The sequence below is a fragment of the Ovis canadensis genome, chromosome 4, assembly GCF_042477335.2.
Source record: "Ovis canadensis isolate MfBH-ARS-UI-01 breed Bighorn chromosome 4, ARS-UI_OviCan_v2, whole genome shotgun sequence".
Classification (NCBI taxonomy): Eukaryota; Metazoa; Chordata; class Mammalia; order Artiodactyla; family Bovidae; genus Ovis; species Ovis canadensis.
In genome coordinates this window covers 36,047,663-36,063,332 of record NC_091248.1, presented here as the reverse complement: position 1 = coordinate 36,063,332, position 15,670 = coordinate 36,047,663, and the positions used below count along the sequence as shown (strand labels likewise).

At 37.0% G+C, this 15,670-nt stretch overlaps 1 non-coding gene across 1 annotated transcript; it reads right to left on the bottom strand.

The window, feature by feature from the left end:
- Nucleotides 1-14,368: 14,368 nt before the first annotated feature.
- Nucleotides 14,369-14,440, bottom strand: TRNAY-GUA (transfer RNA tyrosine (anticodon GUA)). The gene has a single exon. It is a non-coding gene; the product is annotated as a tRNA-Tyr (tRNA).
- Nucleotides 14,441-15,670: the final 1,230 nt, after the last annotated feature.

The following is a 15,670-nucleotide window of genomic DNA, read 5'->3' as shown; positions in this document are numbered from 1 at the left end:
TGCCGACCCCAGACTGGTTGGAATCAAAAGGTTGAGATTCCAGAAATATCACCCTGTTATTTCACCACCAACCAACCAGAAGGGCCGTGAGCTGATCATATATCCTGAGACTTTCTCCCCTAACATTGTCCTTAAAAACCCTTGCCTGAAAGCCATCCAAGTAGTTCAGACCATTTGAGCATGAACTGCCTGCTCTCCTTGCTTAGTCCTTGCAGCAAATCTTTCTCGGCTCCAAACACCAGTGTTTCAGTTTGACCTCACCGTGCATCAGGGACATATGAACTTGGGTTCAATAACACACTAAGTAGTCATTGGTTTTTTTGAGCATACAAGTTATCTCTTGTGATGCTTTTGAATTGTGGTACTAGAGAAGACTCTTGAGAATCCCTTGGAGAGCATGGAGATCAAATCAGTCAATCCAAAAAGAAATTAACTCTGAATATCCACTGGAAGGACTGATGCTGAAGCTGAAGCTCCAATAATTTGGCTACCTGATGCAAAGAGTCAACTCATTATAAAAGACCTTGATGCTGGGAAAGATTGAGGGCAGGAGGAGACGGGAGCGACAGAGGATGAGATGTTTGGATGGCATCAGTGACTCGATGGACACAAGTTTGAGTAAACTTCAGGAGAAAATGAAGGAAAAGGATGCCTGGTGTTCTGCAGTTCATGGGTTCTCAGAAAGTCAGACAAGGCTTAGTGATGGAACAACAACAAACACACATATACACACAAAATAGTTATCAATATGAGCAAAATATTTCTAAACATATCAAAAAGAAGTAATGAGAAATTTTAATTCAAAGAGAAATGAAACAGTTTACAATTACTTCTAACTCTGGGTTCAATCCCTTGGTTGGGAACATCCCCTGGAGAAGGAAATTGCAACCCACTCCAGTATTCTTGCCTGGAGAATTCTATGGACAGAGGAGCCTGATGGGCTGTAGTTCATATGATTGCAAGGAGTCAGACACAAATGAGCGACTGACACTTTCACTTCATGTTTCAAAATGCGTTTCACATGTTTCTCCTCTCTTTTCCCTCTCTTTGAATGTGTGTATAGATGAAGGTAATGATGGTTTAAAAAAAAAAAAACAGACTAACATAAGAAAACATTTCCCAATTAATCCATTATCTAGTTTTGACTGTTGCTGGGGAGACAGGAAAAGAAAGAGAGGGAGAGGAGGAGACAGAAAGAGGGGGGCAAGGAGAATATCTCAACACTGTCCTAGGTGGATAAAATATTCGCAGGATTAGGGGGCTTTTTAGCTTTGACTATACGGATGTTTGTCAGCAAAGTAATGTCTCTGCTTTTTAATATGCTGTCTAGGTTTGTCATAGCTTTTCTTCCAAAAAGCAAGCATCTTTTAATTTCATGCCTGTAGTCAAAATCTGCAGTGATTTGGAGTCCAAGTAAATAAAGTCTGTCACTATTTCCATTGTTTCAGTGAAATCATATGACAAAGGTCTGAATAGTCAAAGCTGTGTTTTTTTCCGTTGTCAAGTATGGATGTGAGAGTTGGACTATAAAGAAGGGTGAGCATCAAAGAATTAATGCTTTTGAACTGTGGTGTTGGAGAAGACTCTTGAGAGTCCCTTGGACTACAAGGAGATCAAACCAATCAATCTTAATGGAAATCAATCCTGAATATTCATTGGAAGGACTGATACTAAATCTGAAGCTCCAAAACTTTGGCCCTCTGATGTGAACAGCCAACTCACTGGAAAAGACCCTGATGGTGGAAAAGATTGAAAGCAGGATGAGAAGGGGTTGACAGAGGATGAGATGGTTGGATGGCATTATGGACTCAATGGACATGAGTGTGAACAAACTCTGGGAGATGGTGAAGGACAGGGAAGCCTGGCAGGCTGCAGTCCATGGGGTCACAGAGTTGGACACGACTGAGCAACTGAACAACAGAAGGCTTTTGCCTCCTGAAAGAACTGTAGTTTGTAGGTTTGAAGACCATCTTACCTTTGCTCAGTTTCAAGACTAGAATTTGTATGACATGCTGCTTTCGCATTTAATTTGGAAAAAAATATTGAACTATGTGTAAATGTAAAACCTTTGAGACTGCACCATCTGGAGCTAATATTTGAAGTGACTTACACATGAAATAGAAAAAGAAAGACTCCACATGAAATTATGCTCTTAATTTTTTTAAACAACTAGATTAACAATATATCTAATGCCTCCATGTTATACATAGATTGTGAATAAAACTTATTCCCTTACACTCCTGGCTGTTGGAATGATCACTAAACAAAAGTGTCTCACATTTTGGGGTATGGGGCTATTACTTGATTCCTGCCTTTTGGCATTATTTGACATGTGACTATCTCCTAACGCTATTATAAGCTTTCCCCACCCCAGTACATCCAGTACATATGTGTATTGAGCCTACTAAATGTCACGCATTGTGCTAGGATTTAGAAAGTTAATAGTGTTTCTAGACAATCATGTCTGCCTTTTGGGAATAAGAAAATAGTTAAGAAAATAGGCATTAACCAATTATTCTCACAATTATACAAAACATAGGCTAGGAAATAGTTGTACAGGATTCTATAATAACAAATGTTAGAAGAAAATGACTTATTGAGAAGTCACTGGAGGCTTTCCAAAACTGGTCATTATTATGCTAAAATTACTGTCTAAATCTTATTATCCTTATATCTTTATACAGACAGAGGGTGTCAAAGCCAGGTCAAGCCTCAAACCAGATGTTGCCACTGTTATTAAAAAACAGTAAAACCTTATGAATGAAGACATGTCAGCTGTGTTAGGAGCCACAGGTCAACTTGAAAGTGTGGCCACAAAGCCATCATTTATTTTTATAAGAATTTCAATGAAGACTATAAATACTGATGTCATATAGTAATATGTTCATCAAAATTAAATGATCACTGAATGAATAGCATCCCTTTAGTGAACGGAAAAATTCTGTCTAATTTGCCAGTGGTCATTTTTCCTCTTCAAGTGGAAAATTCCAGGAGAAGCATACTACGTGATTACCAATCCAGTAAATACTTAAGTTTTCAATGAATTGCTATCATTGTTCCATACTGATTTCCCCTAAACCGTGGATAGGTACCCAGACATATCAGGCAACTTATATTTTGAAATTTGAACTTCTAGCTGGAATTCTAGAACTCTAGTGTACTTCAAAGTGGGCTTTCCCAGAGGCTCAGGAAAGCTTTAGGGGACTCAGTTTCAGTTCTAATATCTTGTCCACACGACCCCATATTTGTTTATTACTAAGGTTTGCTATCTGCGTTACTTTATGCTCTCTTTCAGGACTGATTGGAGCTTTACATTCTTTCTTTTGGCTGCTGATAGAAAGGCAGTTTTCTGGCCCGTGATGATGGGCAAGAATCATCTTATTGGGATCAGGTCCTATGCCAATGACTGTCCTGGGGAATGAGATGGGTTGACTGGTTGAAGGAATCAAGCCCACCTCCAGAAATGTAGAGGTTGCCTGAGGAAGATGAAAGCCTGGAGGGAAACCTAGATGCTGTTAGAAAAGGGGGAGGGGTAGAATGCATCCTGTATAGGAATTAACAACATCCAAAGAAATGATCTGTTCTCAAAAACAAAGAAAGGGAGGAACTCAAGTAGTCATAGTTACAACAATTTCTTCCATCATCTCCCATAAAAGGGGGAGCCCAAATTAACAGTTACATCTACCTTTAACCCACTGGATACTTTAAAAAAAAAAATCCTGTCTGTCCAAGCCTGGTGGTAATCAATGCCATATCAAAATAGCCAGTTATTGAGGGTCACTGGCAATTTTGAATGAGAAATGTCCAGCCAGATTTTCAGTAGCTATAAAATGAGATTTACAAGATACATAAAGTCATTATTTGGTGGGGAGGGGATTTGAAGAGTTCATTCTTTACCTGATAGAGACTGGGCATCTATCCACTACAGTATTGCATTCTCACAAAATACACCAGTGACTGGCCTTCATTCCAAGGATGTCCAGGATAGCTGTATAAGTAACACCTTGACTACATCTAAGAGAAAGTATTCTAAATTTGGTATAATTTTGGTTAAGACTAATAAATCCTATTTTTGTAGTAATAAATGTGTTATATTTATCTTTTACAATTGACACAAGAGAAAGTGGGGAAATTAACAAATATGATCCCAGATGGAGAACAAGTTTGTATATGTTTTTTTTCCCCCAAACTTCAAAATTTTTCTTTTATCTTGGGGTATAGCTGATTAACAATGTTGTGGTAGTTTCAGGTGAACAGCAAAAGGGCTTAGCCATACATACACATGCATCCATTCTCCTGCAAACACCCCTCCCATTTAGGCCGGTGCATAATACTGGATAGAGGTCCATGTGCTGTGCAATAGGCCCTTGTTGGTTATCCATTTTGAATACAGCAGTATGTATATGACCTTCCCAAACTCCTTAGCTCTTCCTGCCCTCCTCCTCCCCTGGCAACCGCAAGTTCATTTTCTAAGTCTGTGAATCTCTTTCTGTTTTGTAAGTTCATTTGTATCATTTCTTTTTAAATTCCACATGCAAGGGATGTCACATGACATTTCTCCTTCTCTATCTGACTTCACACAGTATGACACCATGTAGGCCCACCCATGTTGCTGCAAGGGCATTATTTCATTCTTTTTAATGGCTGAATAATATCCCATTGTGTATACTCACCACATCGACAGAAAACTTCTTATCTGGTCTTCTGCTGTTGGACATTCAGTTTGTTTCCAAATTTTGGCTATTGAAACAGTGCTGCAATGAACACTGGGGTGCACGCATCCTTTGGGATCACATTTTGCTCAGGATGTATGCCCAGGAGTGCGATTGCAGGGCCATATGGTAACTCTATTTTTAGTTTCGAAAGGAACCTCCATACTGTTCTCCATAGTGACTATACCAATTTACATTCCTTCCAGAATGTAGGCGGATTCCCTTCTCGCCACACTTTCTCCAGCATTTGTTGTTTGTGGATTTTTTGATGATAGCTATTCTGACCAGAGTGAGGTGATATCTCTTGTAGTTTTGGTGTGCTTTTCTCTAATAACTAAGGATGTTGAACATTTTCATGTGCCTGTTGGTTATCTGTATGTTCTCTTTGGAGAAATATCTATTCAGGTCTTCTGCCCACTTTTTAATGTTATAAATAACAATCTCTCCTGGGAGCAATGGACAGGTGGACATTAAGAAACTGGGCAACTAATTTAACCATGGCTCAAAGAGATAAAGTAACTTGCTGGACATCTTATGGATTATAAATGACAGATAGTTCACAACAACCCAGAGACCAGACCTCAGAATGATGCTGACATTTGGGAGGAAGTAGAAAGAATGGAGAAAAACAAATTGAACTGTCTCTACCAGGCGCAAAACTCTATGTTCATGTTAATATACACACATGTAAATGTTTGCTCATTTACTAGTTAGTTCAACAAAATAGGCCTTTTAAATAATGTGTCTGCAATTGTATCCTCTAGAGGTAATCAGCAGCTTATTAACCTTAACCATAATAACACATTATCACTATTTTGTTTCAGTTGGTTAATTTGCAAAACAATAGTCAAGATCCTACCCAACATGTAAGAATTTATTCCTCAGTGATCAGCACTGAATAAATACAGTGACCCCCACTGGAAATGTCAGGGACTTGGGAGGGAGCTTCAGGATGCTGAGAAGGAGGGAGTCAGGGGGTTCAAGAGCTCATGAGGAAGTCAGAGTTAAAAACAAACATGGGCCAACCCTTAGGCATAAACTGATGACAATCGGAGCCAGACTCAGTCTGCAGTGAAGGTCAGTTTGATTTCCTCCTGTGTGATACTCTGCTTTGCTAAATATAGGATGGAATGAGTTATGCATTAATACTTAAAATTTTGGTCCATGAGCATATTGCTAGAAGGTCTCCTTCTGGTAGTTACAGAGAAATTGATACTGTATTAAGTAGGATATATACCCTCCAGTGATTACTCTCAAAAATGATCAGTTGAAAAATTTTTTTCAAGTCCAACCCAAAAAATAAGTTACCAAGTTTTCCAGACCATATCTTTTATACATTTTTTCTCATTGCTGGCTCAAACTGAAAGCAAGAGTCTAAAGCCATTGGCTCCATAAAGCAAATGTTTATCTTGTCTTGTAACTAATTGAAAGCCACTGGTCTTTGTGGCAAGCATTTCTCCAGAACATGGTACTTTTACAAAAGTGCAACAAAAATAGCAGATTCAGCCTGAGGCCCAGCACCTATTTTGCCCTTACTGGGCTAATAAAAATGAATCAGGTGGATTTAATTTCCTTCCTACTAATTATCGCTGATTTAGCCAGAAGATATGCATTATTAAAAGGGTGACTTTATGTACTCATGTTCCATGATACACCAAAGTTTGGAAATCCATTCAAGCAAGTTATTTTTAAAGAGAGGAGTTGTGTACAGTGTACTGAAGATAAAGGAAGACACTCAGAGCATAAGACATAGAATCTTTGCAGACCACATCCAGAAAACACAGATATCAAGACATCTTGGAAAATTCCAGAGGGGAAGCAGATACACATCTGTCTGTAACATTTTACCTTGCTGGCAGGCTCTTGTTTGTTCTCCTCTAGGCAAACTGATTACTTTGCTGAGCTCTAACATGCCACATATGTACGCATTAGGGCCTCTGCACTGGCTATTTCCTCTGCCCAGAATGTTCTTCCCTCAGAAAACAACTTCCCCACTCTCTTAAGTCTTTTAAGTATTTGCTCAAATATCTCCCTAGTGAGGCTGACCCCAGTCACCTCTCTTCCTGCCCGGCTCCCAAGTATGCTCAGGTCTTCAAAAACATATTCTACCTTTTCTTTATTTCACAGCACTTCAGTTCAGTTCAGTTCAGTCGCTCAGTTATGTCCGACTCTCTGCGACCCCATGAATCGCAGCACGCCAGGCCTCCCTGTCCATCACCAACTCCCGGAGTTCACTCAGACTCACGTCCATCGAGCTGGTGATGCCATCCAGCCATCTCATCCTCTGTCGTCCCCTTCTCCTCCTGCCCCCAATCCCTCCCAGCATCAGAGTCTTTTCCAGTGAGTCAACTCTTCGCATGAGGTGGCCAAAGTACTGGAGTTTCACAGCACTTATCACCATCTAATTTATTATAATTTATATATTTATTATGTTCATTGTTTATTTACCATCTCCTCCTGCTAGATTGTAAGCTCCATAAGAGAAAATATCTTGAGATGTCCTTTACTGATGTAGTCAACATGCCTACAATATCTTCATACATAGAAGGCATTCAATAAATATTTGTTGAAACAATGAAAGATTTCAGTAATGTGACAGATAAGAATGTAAGCTGACTAAAAGCGGGAGTATTATTTTACTCAGCACTATACATTGAGTGCCTATTTCAGTGCCTGAAAATAGTAGATGTCTAAGCAGTTGAATTAACAAGCAAAATAATAGGTAAATAAGTTTTCTTTCTATCAAAGACATGAATTATATGTAATCAAAGAGAAAATAAGAAATAATTCTCTCTTTATATATATATATATATGGAAATTGTCTTATAAAACTATTTGAGTTGAGTTTTTTCTTGCAGGATATATTTTCTTTTATTTTTTTAATATACATTTATTTATTTTAATTGGAGGTTAATTACTTTAAAGTATTCATATAAGGTAAAGTCTAGTAAATAAATAACTAAAACAAAACACCAAATTTCTTATGTAAGAAAAAAAATCCTAAGAAAGCATCATATCCAGCTTATGTTTCTCTTGCAATATTTCCAGAGTCACAACAGGTATGAAACCTATTCAGTTATTATTCAAGAATAGGTCATGAATCTTCAGTTCCATAAATTTTGAAAACATATTGGAAAATACAATATTGAAGTAAAATAAAAGAAAAACTGAAATATCATATCTGGAAGAAACCTTCAAAATATGAAACATAATGGAAGTTCTCTCTGAAAAAATCTTCCAAAACACAAAATTAGGTAACTTCTAGACTATACTTGAAAACATATACTCCTGAAATATTAAGAACACTACCTTAAAAATTTCTTGTATAGCAAAACAATAATATTTTACTTTTTCTCAGAGGCAATGTTTCCAATGATCACAATTTTTCCCCCTAAAACTTATAAAGTGTCTACCAAGGCTTTGAGTTTATTATATTAAATCAAAATATGAAACTGAAATATCAGATATAAAAATCTTAAGCTAGTGTTCACCTTTCACAGTCTGGATTGCTTCTATACAAAATCCTTGGCCTTCGATTTTGGTGTGCAAACTTGAATTAACAATGAAATTAAAAGAAAAAAAAAAAGACAAGATCAATGGAAGTTTCTAGAAACTAAGTCTATACAGTAACAACACTTGGTCACCTCCAATCCCCCCAAACCCTAATAATAGTATCTGCATCCTCTTTTTCAAATGAAGTGTTTGAGATATACACAAGTTATATTATAGCAGTCATTAAATCTTTCTTCTTTTCTGCCCACCCTGCCTGCTCTCCTCATTGCAGGCCACTGCTCTCTATGCCTGGAGAGCTGCCTGGACTCATATATTCACCGTAAGTTTGAGGTTGTGATTCAGTCAATTCCCTTTCAACAAGCTGACAGCCAAATCTTTCTAAACACACACCAAATCACCTTCACAATCAACAGTTTGCCAAAGACCTCCGGAGAAATCCACAGCCGTCACTATGGCATGGCTCAGCTCAGTTAACTCGCTCAGTCATGTCTGACTCTCCACAACCCCATGGACACAGCATGCCAGGCCTCCCTGTCCATCAACAGTTCCCGGACTTTACTCAAACTCATGTTCATTGAGTCGGTGATGCAATCCAACCATCTCATCCTCTGTCCTCCCCTTCTCCTCCTGCCTTCATCTTTCCCAGCATCAGGGTCTTTTCATATGAGTCAGTTCTTCGCATCAGGTGGCCAAAGTATTGGAGTTTCAGCTTCAACATCAGTCCTTCCAGTGAACACTCAGGACTGATCTCCTTTAGGATGGACTGGTTGGATCTCTTTGCAGTCCAAGGGACTCTCAAGCGTCTTCTCCAACACCACAGTTCAAAAGCATCAATTCTTCAGTGCTCAGCTTACGTTATACTCCAAATCTCACATCCACACATGACTACTGGAAAAACCATAGCCTTGACTAGACAGACCTTTGTTGACAAAGTAATGGCATGGTAGGTGACCCTAAAATGTCTAGCATTGTCTTTAAACCCTTCACTCACCATATCATCTTTTATTTGATATAATCACATCACTTGCTCAATTATTATTTTCTGTTTTCTTGTTTGCCTCACTAACTATGCAACCCTGTTGAAGAGAATAATGGGTGTCTTACTCTAGAGAATGGGCTTCCCTTGTAGCTCAGTTGATGAAGGATCTGCCTGCAGTACAGGAGACCTGGGTTCGATCCCTGGGTTGGGAAGACCCTGTATGATTAAATACTTAGTGCCTAGGGCTTCCCTGGTGGCTCAGATGGTAAAGAATCTGCCTGCAATGCAGGAGACCTGGGTTCAATGCCTAGGTCCTGAAGATCCCCTGGAGAAGGAAATGACAACCCACTTCAGTATTCTTGCCTGGAGAATTCCATGGGCAGAGGAGCCTGGAGGGCTACAGTCCACAAGGGTTGGAAAGAGTTGGACAAGACTGAGTGACTAACATACACTGTATAAAGAGAGGAAGGAATGAGCTGATTTGAAAGAAAAAATTGGTATTTTGTTCTCCTCAGTGATTTTTACATAATGAAAGGGAGCAGTATATGCCATTCCCTCCTCCTGCAAACATACATTATTTTCAGTTGAAGGCAATCAAGATCCAGTAAACTCAGAAAAGCTTTTTGCCTTCCTCTTAGCTGCCTGAAAAACTTCAGAAGGGGACCTGTACAAGGAAGAGAGTTATAAACAGACGTAACTTCATCTGAGAGATTTACCTGCAGAGCATGGCAAATATTTGTTTACCAAATACATCTTCATCTTTACCAAATACATCGGTTCTCTTCATCTTCCTGTCAACTAACTGCCTTCTCTCCTTTGAAGTCTAAAACCTGTACCCCTTTCCTTAGCTCTGATTGGTACATAAGCATTACTAGCCTAACTGCCTTTGAATCTCCTATTTTTATGGGCCTCCTATATGTAAGAAGTTAAATTCATTCATTTTATTCTGTTAACCTATGTTGTGTCCATTTAATTATTAGACTTGCTAAAGGACCTAGATGGAGAAGGCAATGGCACCCCTCTCTGGTACTCTTGCCTGGAAAATCCCATGGACGGAGGAGCCTGGTAGGCTGCAGTCCATGGGATCGCTAAGAGTCGGACATGACTGAGTTGACTTCACTTTCACTTTTCACTTTCATGCATTGGAGAAGGAAATGGCAAACCACTCCAGTGTTCTTGCCTGGAGAATCCCAGGGATGGGGGAGCCTGGAGGGCTGCCGTCTCTGGGGTCCCACAGAGTCGGACACGACTGAAGTGAGTTAGCAGCAGCAAAGGACCTTGAAGTATAGAAGGCAAATTCTTTCCTTCCTTATGATAATCTCTACAGAACAAGAAGACACACACACACACAAATGAAAGTAGGTCAAAGGTAAAAATTTTCTTATGTCCATAGGAATAATAACAATGATACAATTCTAATTAGATTGAAATTACTCTCTCAAGTGTCAAGAATGCTATTTGCCATTTTACTGGAACATCTATAAATGAGATACAGAAATCATTTTGAAGATGTACATTGGCTATCGTAAAATCTAATCAACACACAGTGAAAACAGTTATCCGAAGTTATACCCTGGGTCTACCTTTTTTCATGTAGTATTCTTTCGTTATTTTTCTTTCTTTTTTTTGTGAATTATGGCTAATTTACGCACAATAAAATATGGATATTTTAAGCACAAATAATCATACTCTTATAATGAAAATATAGACATCTCCATGATCCCAAGAAATTTCCTTGTTCCCTTTTCTAGTCTGTAGCGCAACTCTCATTCCCAGCCCCAGGCAACCATGGCATTGGTTTCCATCACACAGTTTATTAGTCTGCTACAAAGTCCATAAAAGGTAAATCATACCGTGTGGGTTCTTGTCTACTACTCTTTGCGTGCACTACTCTTCAATGCAAACAGTCTATTTGAGATCCCTCTATGCTGTCGTATATCTCCATTTCTTTGTGTTGCTGATAAGGATCCCATTGTTTATCCATTTACTCATTTATGGGCATATAGGTTGCTTTCGGTTGTAACTCTTATGAATAAAACTGCTGTGAACATCTGTGTATAAGTAAGTCTTTATATATGTGTGTGTGTTTACTCTTCTCTTTTGAATGGAATTGCTGAGTCTCTTGGTAGGCGTATGTTTCAGTGTATAAAAAGTATCAACCCTTTCTTTTGAAGTGGTTGTGCCCTGTTACTTTCTCAGCAGATACATATGAGTTTCAGTTTCTCTGCATTCTCACCAACACTTCATAATGTTGTTCTTTTTGTTTGCTCTTTAGCTCTTGCAGTGAATAAACTGTTATCACATAGCAGTTTTAATTGACTTTTTCCTGGTTATTGTTGATTGATACTGTTGAGCATTTGTATATATTTTTGGCCATTCTTACATCTTTCTTTCAAGTCTTCTGCTCAGCTTTTATTGAGTTATTTATTATTATTTCTGTTGCTGTTATTACTAACATAGTAGTTCTTTTTATATTCTAGATAAGTCTTTAGTCAGATATGTGTATGACAAATATTCTGCCAGTTCCTGGCTTACTTTTTAATTTTTGTGAACATGAATATTAATGAGTAGATTTAAAATATTTTTCTGATAAAGTGCCTGGCTTTATCTTACAGGTAGAATTCTTAGAACCTCGATGGAAATAGTGGAATTGTTCATAAAATACAATCTTGCATTTTGTTTCTTGAACCAAAATTTAATACATATCATTTTTTCTTTGCTGGGCATTATTAACATTATACTCTAAATTTTATTTAAATTTATTAAATAACATATCTGCTTGTACTTTATGAGGAAAAAATAACTGAACAGCACCAAAAATTAAATTCAACTTCAAGAAACCCATAAAGATTGGAGATTTTCAACATTAGATGATATTTAAAAATCAAAGGACATTATAAAAATTAAAGTATATCTAATTGCTTGGCTTTATATATTTTCTTGATACATGTTATAAATATATATCATTCTTAACCTAGTTCTCATATTTTTTATAATATCACTAATGACTACTAAAAATAATTTCACATGAAAATGGCAAATAACCTGAATACTTTAATGTACTAAGTAAATTATCAAGTGGGTAGTTTTAGATGGATTTCTTCCTTTTTCAGAAGTTGGTAACTATAGAAAGAATACAGTTAAGCCATGGTTTATTCCTGCTACTTGGTTAATCAACTATGTAGTCATGGGAATTCCATAGCCTTCCTTAGTTCTTACTGTTGTCAGCTATGAAAAGAAGGCAGAAAAAAAATATATATAATTGAAAAAAATGAAGGCAGATAGCCTCCAAAGCACACATCTTGGGATAATCTTGATAGTTACACTGTAGAAAAATAGCTATTTTCTATGTCCTACTATATTTAATGCATTGCTAAATTCTGATATACAATTGGCATGTTTAGATAAGTCTTAACACTTAATATGTTTCACAGAGAATTATTAAAAATTCAAATGTATTTTCCAAATGTACCATTCCTTGAATAATAAACATTGGAAAATGAATGTTTTAAATGAAACTAACTCCTGTAATATGATTACAAGCTCAAAGATGAATATGCTTATGAAATTAAAATATAGTTTTTGATGAAAATAAAGTTTAAAATGTACCCGTAAATCAATGCCTTAGAAAAACAGACATATGCATAACTCATTTTAATCATGCACGTGCACCCTTGCCAAAAACATCTGTCTAAGATACACTTCAATATACAATATACCACATATTCATGCAAGAATATGGTAACTGGGGAAAGAGCATCTTTACGCCAGTCCTCGAGTTTGCAGTCATTTATTAATAATTACAGGAAATATATTAGAGTTACTGTATTATCTTTTTCATACTTAAGTAGATATCCTCTATGATTATGCTGAAGGACTCTTTTCTTTGAAATTTGTTCACTTAGGCAGCTCAAGAAAAGGAAGAACTCCAAAGTAGAGTGCGCATACTTGAAATCAAAGGTAAGAGGAGTCAGGAGAAATGTCTGCGGGGAGGACTCATTAGGTAAAATCGATTTTATTTAACAAGAAGACAATAAAAATTCTATAACAGTGAAATATTAATTTTGCTTCATATTTCTTATAATTTTCATGTCATACCACTAACGTACTTTTCATAGGGTATTTTCTTAATATTACCCCCTTTTTCCTTTGACTATCAAAACAGAACTTAACGAATTATTTCTATATAAAACTAATCAAAATTAGGGTGAGGGAAGTCTTCCTTTGGTAAAGTTTAAGAGTAAGCTGGAAGATATTTTAGTATTAGAAGCTAGAAGTTTCTGAAAATGTGAAAGCTTCACATGAAAATGACAATTATAAAAGATACAAAAATTATTATTATTTATGGGAGAAGGACATCAACTTTGAAAATTATTAAATATACCATCTTTTCTATGAGATCTTCAAACACTGTTGACCAGCAACAGTAACTAATTCTCGGTTAAAATTAATAGCAATTAATGTTATGGTTATTTATGCAATCCATCTGAAAATAGATCAGTTCATTTTAGTATAGCTTCTGAAACACTTTTAAAGTTTAATCACTTTCAGTTTCCAAATTCAAAATCCAAAAGACAACCAGTATATAGTAACAAGTGCAGACTCTCCATAAAATAAGGATATCAAGTGAGTGTTAATACTTATCTCCAGTTTTGTATGGAAGAGATGGTGATGATTCAAAACCTCTCCTTTCTGGATTCTCAGTTCTAGCCCTTCTTTGACTCAATTGTTGACTTCATGGAGCAAAGTCTTTACATATATTTTCAAGGGTTTTTCAGGGTTCTCTGAAGACTCAATGACATGACTCAAAATGTTAGTTATAGTTCTCCAACTTACCAGTTTTATTTGTTTATAAATCTGACTGCCCTCTACCTACATTCTTCCTGCCAATGTAAGCATTGATCTATATAATGGCAGTTGAAGAATAGTTAAATGTCTTTTGGTAAAAGGATGCCAATTACCACTGTCTTACAGCTCTTTTACTCACATCGCATACCATATTACTTAATTTCAAAGTATTATAATCTGTTGGTTGGTGGTTTAGATGCTAAGTCGTGTTCAACTCTTACAACCCCATGGACTGTAGCCTACCAGGCTACTCTGTCCATAGGATTTTACAGGCAAGAATAATGGAGTGGGTTGCCACTTCCTTCTCCAGGGGATCTTCCCAACCCAGGAATCGAACCTGGATCTCCTGCACTACAGGCAGATTCTTTACCAACTGAGCTACCAAGGAAGCTCAATCTATTGGGTATGATCATATTATCCTTTTTCAACACAATGTGGAAATCTCAGGACAAAGAGATTAATCCTGTTAATATTAGTATAATCAAGGTGTATTATATTGCTTGAAATTCAGGAACAACTGAATAATTATATATTATGCTGAGTGAATATATGAATAAATACACAGTTCTCTAGCAAAAGCAAAACAGAATGAATACATAGAGCTTCCTAATCTTACTGGCTTATAAAATGAGCAGACAATTCTCTTGATGCCATTGCTTGTATCTATAATGAGTAATAGAAGAGGGTAAAATGTTTATTTCATGTTCCTCAATCCCTTGTATTTTATCCTTACATACTCTATGGAAAATCATAATGCCTTGGTGAGTCATAATGATTAGCTGTTGAAATCACAAAGGTTAGAAATAAAACACATCTAGAGATGTATAGTCTCTTAGACATTTGTTATTAGAAGAAGGTAGACCAGTGTCACTACGAGAAGAAGAAGACGACGAGGTCAAAAAAGAGTAAGATTAAGGTGGGCAAAGATGCTCATTGAAGAAGCATCTGTGGTCTGTGTTAGGAAGGGGTGGACGCAGGTGTGGCCATCTGCCGTGCTAACTTGTTTTTCTTTTCTCCATGAGTCACAATTTGATTGGGTACTTTGGGAAGAAAAGGGTAGTTTCATCTTCCAAATGTTTCAAATATTTTTCACTCTCCAAATAGTGGAGAAAGGTGAAGAAGAAGAAGAAAGAATATACAATTCTAAATGAATTTCATATTCATTTAGAATCTTTTTCTTTCTCTCCTTCTCTCCCTTCCTTCCCTCCTTGGTTCCTCCCTTCCTTTCTGTCCACTTGTCACTATATTTTTCTCTTCTGTCAGGAAGAATATGACAAATTTACATCAATTATAAAGAAGGGTGGGGTTTGAAATCAGCTGATAAGTCTGTCCATTTAGTTTAAACTTTAGACCATCAACTCTTATGATTAGGTTAGGCATTACTTTATGAAACAAAAAGAAGGTGCTCACCAGGTTAACTGATTATGTGAGACATTTTCCTAAATGACAAATAGTGGGAACCTGGCATGGAATCGATTTCTAAGGATAGTTTCCAGCTAGTAATTTGAAAAACCTAAGTTGACGGTCAACTCAGAACAATTGACACTGGCTTGCCCTCCCTTTATTCAGTAAACACTGGGGCTAGGTTAGAATAATTGACCTATATTGATTTACAGTA